The 10,404-nt window shown below is 31.2% G+C and overlaps 2 long non-coding RNA genes across 2 annotated transcripts in view; one reads left to right on the forward strand and one right to left on the reverse strand.

Moving 5' to 3' along the window:
* Window positions 1-7,691, forward strand: part of LOC117123184 — a 16,719-nt gene extending 9,028 nt beyond the window's left edge. The window contains exons 2-3 of the long non-coding RNA XR_004447817.1: window positions 6,504-6,629; window positions 7,591-7,691. This is a non-coding gene — a long non-coding RNA (uncharacterized LOC117123184). The remainder of the gene's footprint in view (window positions 1-6,503; window positions 6,630-7,590) is intronic.
* Window positions 7,692-8,743: 1,052 nt separating this feature from the next.
* The window catches only part of LOC117123183, a 3,787-nt gene continuing 2,126 nt past the window's right edge, over window positions 8,744-10,404 (reverse strand). The window contains exons 2-3 of the long non-coding RNA XR_004447816.1: window positions 8,977-9,029; window positions 8,744-8,877 (exon numbers count right to left, since the gene is read on the reverse strand). This is a non-coding gene — a long non-coding RNA (uncharacterized LOC117123183). The remainder of the gene's footprint in view (window positions 8,878-8,976; window positions 9,030-10,404) is intronic.

Below are 10,404 nucleotides of genomic sequence, written 5' to 3' on the forward strand. Positions count from 1 at the left end.
CTCCCCCAATTTTTTTTTATAGAATACACAGGTTTTCTATAGAAAATCGTTCAATTTATATACAATTTAATGTATTTTTTTTTTTTTTTTTTATTTTTTTTTCGATTTTTTTTTTGTATTTTTCCGATGTTCAAATATTTCAATCTGTTTATTAATAGTTTAGTCCTCTTTATGATGAATTACTCAAATCTGTCTCTTATACACATCTCTCTCCCTGATAGGTGGACCTTCCCCCCACCACCCTCGTTGGCGCCATCCCTGTAGTTATATTGTAAGGTATGAGAGTGCAATATTATTTCTTGGCACCAGAGGCAGGCGCGAATTCGTTCAGGCCTTCGTAATAAGAATAATATCACCCAACTTCATTGTAAATCGAAACGTTTCTCAACAGTGTCGTAACGTTGGGGCCGAGGGCCCTGTGGCTTTCTGAAACTAGGGGCAGTGGTGTAACGAAGAGTCATGGGGAATGGCGATCAAATGTTGTGGGAAAGGGGGCCTTGTATATCAGCAAAGTTTTTTCGCTCACGAAATGACCAGGTTGAGTCATCACCATAGAGGTAATTGTTAAGGCTGAAAAGACTTTAATTATTAGAAAAAATACGTGCGACTACTGACAGCACTGTATAATCATGGAGGAATTTCCTCCATTGTATAATCAACAAATATTATTTTTACACACACACATTTTAAATTGCGCATTTCATTAGCGTGCGTTGTTACACGCTTAATTCATGAATGATAATTGATCTCAGTCAAATGAAGCTAAGCTTTTTCAGTTTTTTCCTGAATAAGCATTACAAAAAAATCATTCAATCAATAAATGTATGTCGGTCTACCCCAATAAACAATCCTAGTAATCCTCGAAGTGTCACAGCCTTGCCACGGTACCTGCATCTAGACAAAAGATGGAAAAAGAGAAGAGAAAAGAAAAAGAAGTCCAGAAAGAGGGGAGCATAGTACCGTAGGCCCATTCCAAAACAAGCTAATTTTCGATTAAATTTCCATTGGTCTCAAGCATTTCTAAACAAAAATCTGAACACCACTGCCCCCACCCTCCCATCTGTGTGATTCGCACGTAGCATGACTTCTACCGAGATTTTTTCCTGGTTATATATATTCTATAATTTGATTTGGTTTGAATTCATTCGAAAAATCACTTAAATTATACTGCAAATATGAAGACAAAACTTCAATATGTAGACAAAATTAAATAGATATTATTTTTCTGGATAACACCAAAAAAAGGCTTTGTGGGCTTATTTCCATTGGGTTCCAAATAATCTAATATAAATAATCTAAATTAATTATTCAAATATTTCAATCAATTAAATATCCTCAATAAACAAATACAATTAATGCATCTTAATTTAAAAAAAACTGAATATCAAAAACTTATATTACTTATCTTAAAGAATAAAAATCTTCATTTTAAAATTTACTTTGGTTTCAATAATTTGTATATCATGAGGAAGGAATACTCCATTCATTTATACCTGTAATAAGGTAACATTCCAACATTTAAAAAATAAACTATAAACACTACAATTCAGAGACGGACAAAAATTACTTTCCGATAATAATTAAAGGTCTACGAGTTTTGGATAACTTTTTCTTTGGGTCGTCTAGGCCCAAAAAATTATTGTGTTGGGGACGTCGGTCGGCTGTTGAAAAAGAAATACCTGATATCATACCTTAAAACCTCGAATTGAAGCCCTACACTTTCTTTTCGAGATAGCTGCTTCTTTTCGAGAAAAAAAAAAAAAAAAAAGAGAGGGGTGCATTTTTTAAAAATGAATTCTGTAAATTTTGGGAATTACTTTACTATCATAAAACAATAAATAGGGCCACTTTCAATGTTTAACTAAGTTGCTCAAATTAATGGATGTATCTTTTTTTTTTTTATTGATTTTTCGATTTTTTTTTTGTATTTTTCCGATGTTCAAATATTTCAATCTGTTTATTAATAGTTTAGTCCTCTTTATGATGAATTACTCAAATCTGGCCGTATAAAAATTCACCTGGCCGTAACGTTTGAAAAGTCACGGCCAAACTATATTTAGGCCTAGTCGAATTTGTGAAAAGTTTACATTTTTCCAATAAAGGCCTAGGTCTAACATCATAGACGTGTTTTGGAGATGTTGTTTTTATAGTTTAAATGTATTATATAATGATTGTATCTTGTACATTTGTTCACATTGGACGTGCTTAGTCGTATGTACATCGCACTAAAAACGTAATCTATGTTTCCCCTTTTGCCAAGTTGACGTAACAATTGGAGTTTTTATTTAAAAGATTAGCAGTTACATTTTGTTAGATTGAAATTGATTTTTATTATGAAGTTTATCCTCCTTGAATAATTAGGAAGAATTATGAATGAAAGTTTATTTATATAATTTGTTTTTCTCCAACTTGTTAGTGGTGGTTTCTAATTCTGATCGTTGAGGATTGATACAATAAATTAAATCAAATACAGTAGTTTATGATTAATTTATCATCCCACTTGAGTTGTCGTTAGGCGCTGTGTTCTTTGTTCAATGGTCCGATCGGACCTATAGGCCCTACCTCCAATTTCAAGGAAAGAGAGAGAAACTTATTCGAAGTTTGACTCGATATCTAGCCTATATCATAAAGATGATTCTGATAGCGACATTAATTTATTAATTATTTATAGCTAGGTAAGATCAATAGCAACGCAAATCACAAATAAACAATTCTGAACATATGTTTATAGCAATTAACAGTCAATTAAGAATGTTATGTGCACTTCGTTGAGTTTTACCTACTTGAATGGACTGAAATATACTTTGTTACTTCTTTTTTCCTCTATGATAAAAATATTTAATTTTCTTAGTAAAAATAAAATACCCAAGGATTTGAACGGAATACCCAAGACCAAGTCAAAATACCCAAGATCTTGGGTAAATACCCAAGCAGTGGTCACGCTGGCCAACACTAACACGTAATCGTATGCACTAGACCTATGACATGTCGGGAAGGTGGCACACATTTTAAAATTATAAATAAAAGTATCATGTAAGCCTAGGATACGCTCTTAAAATATTGATTAATTTTTAAAGATATTCATTCCTTTCATACATTTATGGCCACAACTTTTTACCATCTGAATACATTTTCTTGTGTTTGGTATCAAAGTGTAGAATAGTTCATTTCATATCATTTGGTATAAAGGACAATGTAATTACATTTAATTTTGTCACAGGAGGTCAAAGGTCATCAACCAAAGATCAACATCATCGAAGTTCACCCAAAATATATATTAAACTTGTGATAATAGTTTTTCTATCGCATTAAAATTGAATTGACATGGATAAAAGTTAACTGAAGTAAACCATTTATAGATAAACTTGCATCTTATGTTCCATTCACTACATGGCTCTGAAAATATGTGCGTGTCTATGCATTCGCCTTTGGATTTTGATACGATTTAAAAAGCTCTTAATACCTAGCTCTAAATAGCAGTGATAATGAAAACTGGTAATGTACCTTAGAGTGGCTGCTCTATTATTATATATTATTAAATAAATATATTTTCACAATTGTGATACATATGAACTAACAGAGTATGAGTGTCGATTTAATGCATCACGATTGATATGAGGTTGGGGATAACATTTATGCTCACAACTTTTTGGGTCATTCTGTGCCAGATCACCCAATGGTGAACACCCGACCGACTCGGATTTTAATGAAAATTGGGACAAATTATTATTGGCCACGGGAAAGCTTTCAAATATTATGAAAATGGATTATCGGATCAAAAGTTATGAAAAATCAAAAATTACAAGGGTCACCCTACTGTAGGCCTATATAAATCTAGTGTAAAAAAAATAATAAAAAAAATGATATGTGTGATTACACAATGTCCAATGAGAACCTCTTTAGAAACAAGCATAAATGCTTGATATAAAATGTCTAATACATACTCCAAGTATTGAAATACACGACATAAAATGTCTATGTTTATAATTTTGTTTTTCTGACGTATCTATTGTCTCTATCTTTTCAATGTTGAGAATTTCAAAATAAATTCAATCAAATTTCGCCATGCCTCAGTATTATAGGCCTACAGTATAGTAAAGGCTTTCTGAGTGTTCCTGACACATCAAGGACGGAAGTGGTCATTGCTACTATGATTATTGAAATAAAAAAAATTGACTGTACCTATTTTTGTTATGCTACAGTGTGTATTTTACCTGTGAATAGTTCAATGACCAACAATGATGCTCTTCGTTGAGTTTTACCTACTTGAATGGACTGAAATATACTTTGTTACTTCTTTTTTCCTCTATGATAAAAATATTTAATTTTCTTAGTAAAAATAAAATACCCAAGGATTTGAACGGAATACCCAAGACCAAGTCAAAATACCCAAGATCTTGGGTAAATACCCAAGCAGTGGTCACTATAATAAATTCATGGTGATCGTATAGGCAAATTAATATGTAACATCACTGACAATTACATAATAATTCTAAAATCTAAAGTGTAATGTGTCCTAGTATCAAATTTAATTTCTTTTCTCTTACTTAGGTTTAGTTTTAAATATAATGATGTGTCAGTTCCACAAAGATATCCTTAGATAACGGTATCATCTGCATATTTGATTATTGGTGTGTTTTCAGAAGCACTGTGTAAACAGCTCAGGTGACAGAACACATCCTTGGGGCACTCCTGAGTTACAAGTCTTGTGTCCGATTTGCTATGCCCTATGCAGACATACTGAGGGCGTCGTTGAAGAAAATCCATAATCAGTAGCGAAAACATTGGATCTATCGTTAAACCTTGAAGTTGCTGACTAGATAGTGATGCTGCACTCAATTGAAAGCGCTTGAGATGTCCACGAAAAGCGACCTCACAAGTGTGTTCCGTGTGTCTAGATGTTGAAGAATGACAGCTATATTCAGTTGACGAAAAGTTGTGGGCATAAATGTAACCCCCCCTCCCTCCCATCAAAGTTAATGCATTAAATTGACAAGTCTATACTCCTTTAGTTATTATTTACTAGTTCAAAATTTGTGAAAATATAAATATTTCATTTATAATAGACCAGTCACCCCTAAGCTACATTGTTTTTAGCATCATAACGGCTACCTAAAGCTAGTTATGAGCTTTTTAATTCATATCAAAATCCCATGGTAAATACAGAATACAGACACACCCATATTTTCGGGGCCATAACTTTGTCGTGTTTGGAGCTAAGATGTTTCAATTTTATCTACAGTATGTAGTTTAATATATATTTTAATACAACTAACTTTTATCTATGTTATTTAGTTTTAACGGTATAATAAAACTATTATTATTAGAGTTTTGATAACCATGTAATTACATTTTTCTTTACCAAATGATAGTAATGTATTATTCTACACTTCGGTACTGAAAACAGGATAATATATTCATTTTCGATAAAAAGTTGTGAGCATAAATGTTACCCCCTACTCCATATCAATACATGCAATAAATTGACACGCCGTTAGGTCATATTTACTAGTTGATTAAGTATCACAATTTTGAAAATATAAATATTTCAAAACATATATTAATAGACAGGTCTGTCCAAAAATTACTTCCCCCTCCCCATCTCCCCTTCCAGGAAAAAATCATGGAAATTAGTTAAAAATCACCTTATTTTGCAAATTAGCGCCCCCTTAAGTGATCATCAAGCCCCTACTTCACCTTCGCGCCCCCATCAGCACCCCTTTTTCAAGACTTCCAGATACGCCACTGCTTCTAAGGTACATCACTAGTTTTCAGCATCATAGCTGCTATTTATTTGCTAGTTGGGAGCTTTTTGATTTGTATCAAAATCCAATGGTGAATGCATAATATAGACACACCCACATATTTTTGGAGCAATAACTCTGTAGTGATGGAAGCTACATGTAAGATGTCCCAATTTAATCTATACTGCATATGTATTTTTATATTCTGTTTACTTTACTTCTATTAAAAGTTTCATAAATATTATCCCCACCCCATATAAATCCCGGTATTGAACCAAAAAAGATACCCATCTTTGATGTTGGTTTACATGCACTGACAACCAAAAATCGCTTGATTAACAAGGTGTTTTTGAAGCTTATACATAGGAAACTAGAAAAAATAATTTCAGTTATAAAGCAGGGGGTGCATGGGCGGTGTTCGTAGCCCCTGGACTATAAGTTGGGGCCGATTTGACCTCCTTCTAGATAGGCTTGCCCCAGGTCAAGGTTTGGATGTTCCGCTGCGAGGTATACCTAAGGCCGACTCATGGGCCCAGGGCCTTCCTAACGTCAGTCATGTTATCTTTTGCACTAGACTTATGGCATAATAATAATAAAATAATGTTTTTATTGGCTATAGACAGTTATTATTCTAGAAATACAATTTCCATTTAATGTTTTTAATCAAAAGTAACGGACATTTAAATATTAATGTTGCATTCCTTCTAATTCTGGTTTTTTTTTTTTTTTTTTTTTATGAATGTATATATTTTATTTCAGTGAATTATTCTGTCTAAAATAAAGTCTAATCATTGCAAAACGCACTTCTAAAGATCTCCGTAAACCAGTGGACCAGTGGCTATAATGTTGCTTCCTCATTTTGTGATCAATAATTTTTGCTGAATGGTGAGTCAAAAATTTGTTTTTATTATAAATTTCATATCCATTGTAAAATGCTTTGTGGGATAATGTTTGACCGTACTGAGAATAAACATTTTATTATCAATAATACAACATAAAAGATGTTATACTCCCTAATTATTTTTTTTTAAATAAATTTTAAAAGTTGTCATAAAATAAGGTTTTAATTGAAACTTAATATACTGTAATTAAACAGGGTAATAAAATGGGAGAGATCAAAATAATAAAATTATTGCATTCATGTCATTAAGTATGGTAAAACAATGAACAAAGGTATATAAATTAGTATTAAATTCTACCCCTGTTAATAATTAATTGTAACTTATGTTAAATTTAATACAGTACTAATATATAATTTAGGCTGTACCAGCTCAGTATGGGCAACAATCGTACAGAGGTCAGTTAAACCATGTGTTTTTATTTATTGTAATCAAATCAGTAATTATATTGATCATAACTCAAGACATCAATTAAACCTTAGTGTAATATATTAATTAGGTAATAACTGAATAAAGAATTTAAAATTAATTATAACTTCATTTATACAGATGTGATATTAATGTTATCAATACACAAATTAGAAAATGCTTTTTATATTTTTCTCTACCAATGGGCATTTTTATATATCTCTAAAATGTTACCAGTTTTATAAGGTATTAGATATATATATATATATATTTATTTGGTAACCCATTTCAATTTTACAATTTAAATTAATTATAAAATTTCAAAATAATTATTAATACATTAATGTAGTATAAACAATAATGTAAACCACCCCAATGACAATCTTACTACCTATTTTCAACATTGTTTTGCAATGGACTTACTAATTGCTGTATTCATTTTTATTGATCTTTGTACTTTATTTTCTCTGCAGTGGACTTAAAAATAATGTATACAATGTATACTTTACTTATGTTTTCCTTTTACTTTAATATTTCAGTGAACCAGTGGTCTCATCCTGCTTTGCGATTATGTTGGTTTTGAGATTAGCTTTCTAGATAATTGCATGATTTTAATATTTGAAATAAATATCCATTGTTTTTCATTAGTATTGAAATATTCAGTATTCCATTATTTAGTATCGAAAAAAAAATATTCATTGTATAATAAATACTGTACTGAAAATATTCATTGTATTCAAAGTTGTCTTCTTGTGTATTGGGGCAGTATGGTAAAAAAAAAAAAACGCCCTCTAATAGAAAAAGGCCCAGTATATGACTAAGTTTTTTGGCCAATTTAGTCTGTGGAGTTCTGGTAAAAATGGTGAAAAAATGCCCCTCAAATATCCTTTTTCCCCTAAGTTCTTTAGGGTCTCTTAATAATTGTCAATGGTAGAGAAATGCACAATCTAAAATCCAAGTTTTTCAGATTTCAATTGTGGGACACTGAAAAACTGGCTATTAGAGGGCGCATTTTACCATCCTTGTAATAGAAATTGACAATTAAGGAGACCCTGAAAAACGTAGAAATAAAATGACTATAGAGGGCCTTTTCCAGCACCACAGGGAACCCCCTTTAAACAGAAACAGAGACCCTGGAAATTTTGTTTTTCTATTAGAGGGCACTCTTCAGCACCACTATAATACGAATTGAGGGAAAATGGAAAACTTAGTCCTTTTTCTTTTAGAGGGCGCTTCTTTCTTGCCTGCTAATCCAGTCTTCAGAAACACGACCAGCAAAGAAACACATCAACACATTATTTATATTTTTAAATATAAAACCAGAATCGTAATATAATGTGAATTTATATAATTATATGAAAAACTAATTATAGGAAATTGTTTCTCTTGGTTCAATATTTTACAATGATTCAAGTTCTCTTGATGCTGCAATAATTTGTCATTAAAAATGATTTGTTAATCCTTCGATATTCTGATGAAAATACAACCACTGTATGTTTTCTTTCACAGTATTCGGCAAGATGTTGAACTAAACTCCAATATATCGTCTCTTCATTGTCTTGCAAACTAAAAAAAAAAATGCTTTACTCGGCCTTTCTTAGAAAAAAAAAATGAATTACAGTAGTTATGGTTACTCTTCCTCGTCTTACTGTAATATATCTTCCGTACAATATGGTCAATATTTCAGAATGATGCAAGTTGTCTTGATCCAGTAACTTGTTATTAAAGATACAATAATGGTTTGTGTTGTTTCACCGGGATTACACTTTCGAAATCTTCAAGATGTTCCAACTAAATTTCAGTGTACTTTCCTTCTGCTGCTGCATCTGCCAAAAAAATAAAAACATTTAATAAAGAGTGAGAAAAAGGAGGAATGCAGAAACAGACTAATGAATTATAATTTCATAAGGAAACTTAATACTTACAGTGCCATAGATTCTTTGATACATACATCTTGCAGTAGAGATTTGTCTGTACTCTGCAAACAAACAAATTAAAGATCACTGTATGCATTATACATGGTTTTGAATTTAAAAAGGAATGAAATAAGACCAGAATGATACATAAGTAAAGAAAAGAATAGAAAACCAAAATGAATATAAGAATGCAAACTGAATAACGGCCAAATAAATTAATTGTAGAGATCAAATGAAAACAGGCTAAGGTGATGAACGAACACGAGGATAATAATAGATAAGTAAGAAGTGAAAATGAGGATAAAATGTTGGAAAATATGGCCCCAATATACAGATGAGCAAGAGAAGAAAATAACAAAATAAGAACAGGAAAGATGAGGAGAATGAGGAATGATAAAACGAGACAAAGACAATAAAGTTGATGTAATTTCAGATAGACAATATAGCTAGACTAGAAGGATGTATCTATTTAATATTATATACCTCCTTGGTTTCATACAAGATGCAAAATTCTTTTATGTCACTTGTACATAAATACAAGTAAAATTGTCTTCCCGATGCAAAAAAGTAGTCCTTGACCTAAAACTGTTTCATTAGATTTTAAAAATCCATGAAAATCAACTTGATTTTTGTTGTTTCCCTACACTAATGTGTTTCAAAATTCATACCAATGACAAAGCCATGGTGTTAAATATATAACAGTGGCAGCTACCAAGCTTAAGGTCATGAATTTTTTTTACTGCATTAGGTACAAATGCACTATTAAATTTGAATTTGAGGGCTAGCATTAATTTGTTTGAAAACATACGAAGTACAGCTAACCAGAACCGCGAACATACAGTACACGCTTTAAATTTAATATCTATTTATTACCGTTAATTTATCGTATCTAGTATAAAGGTTTTAAGTCCTGCCAGTAACGAAATGTTATATAGTGGCGTATAAAGGCTAACCAGAGAAAAAGATGTTTCAGCAGATTTTCTAAAGATAAAGTTACACCGCTTTACAAGTCAATAATAAGACCAATCTTAGAATATGGATCGATTGTTTAAAAACCAACAACAAAATAAGATGCAAATCGTTTAGAAAAGGTACAGAGTAGGTGCTTACGGCTTTGTTCTTAGGTGAAACTATCGCTTATGACTGACATGATTTAAACATACCGATATATCACTAGATATAAACTATAAGGCACCAAATGTAATTTCATTATTTATCAAAATTATATACATATAATTCATTATTTATTTATTTTTATTATTTATATTTTATACGGAGGCTCCGAGGAGCCTCAAAACATTGCTACAATTTATCTGCAGCTTGGCATTGTAAAAGTTCACAATGAGGAAATTAAATAAAGTATAATAATATGATAATCAACATCAGAAGACAATATATATATATATATATATATATATATATATATACAAACATACT

This window comes from Anneissia japonica, unplaced genomic scaffold (genome assembly GCF_011630105.1).
Source record: "Anneissia japonica isolate Jap-2015-1 unplaced genomic scaffold, ASM1163010v1 scaffold560_len657749_cov147, whole genome shotgun sequence".
Taxonomy (NCBI): Eukaryota; Metazoa; Echinodermata; class Crinoidea; order Comatulida; family Comatulidae; genus Anneissia; species Anneissia japonica.